This window comes from Octodon degus, unplaced genomic scaffold, assembly GCF_000260255.1.
Source record: "Octodon degus isolate 3935 unplaced genomic scaffold, OctDeg1.0 scaffold00152, whole genome shotgun sequence".
In the NCBI taxonomy this organism is placed as follows: domain Eukaryota; kingdom Metazoa; phylum Chordata; class Mammalia; order Rodentia; family Octodontidae; genus Octodon; species Octodon degus.
Genome location: NW_004524728.1, coordinates 5,181,550 through 5,182,195, shown reverse-complemented (window position 1 = coordinate 5,182,195; position 646 = coordinate 5,181,550). Strand labels below are relative to the sequence as shown.

The following is a 646-nucleotide window of genomic DNA, read 5'->3' as shown; positions in this document are numbered from 1 at the left end:
TCTCCCCTCCCCCTCCTCCTCCCCCTCCTCTTCCTCCTCCTCATCATAGTCCTCTTCTCCCTCAGCCTCCTCGTTGTCCATGTCAGGAACTAGATAGTACTGCAGTGGGTTGGGCCAGATGTCATCCTTGATGACTTCTCCTAGCTCATCTGCCCCTGCATCTGAGTGATCAGTGAACCAGGTAAAGAAGCTCTCGGGCTCTTCGTGCTGCCTCTTCCTACTGGCTTTATTCTGCGTTTGACTTGAACCTTTCCTCAAATCCTTTCCAGACTTCCATTTGATTTCAGTGGACTTTGAAGATGGATCACCACTCTCATTCAGATGAAATTCTCTGGAGAGAACTTTATTTTCAAAGTAAGGATTTTCATCAAAATAAAAAATCTGTTCTGTAACCTGATTTGATATCTTCAAATTCTGTCACTGCAACTCTGGTCAAACAACGCAAAGCTTCCTCTTCTTCCCCAAGCAGCGCGGACGCTTGTGGATGATTAACAAATGTTGTTACCCAAAAATTTGGGATTTTGGCGATCAATTCTGACCTCTTCTGAAAAAAATGGTTGGCGGAGTTTGTTATATTTCTGTTCTACTTTCACTATTTCTTCACTGGCTTGTTCATTAAGTCCGTCTATTTCATTTTGTACTTCGT

General features: G+C 43.5%; 1 pseudogene; it reads right to left on the bottom strand.

Moving 5' to 3' along the window:
* LOC101584350 overlaps positions 1–646 on the bottom strand; it is a 22,028-nt pseudogene that overhangs the window by 8,327 nt on the left and 13,055 nt on the right.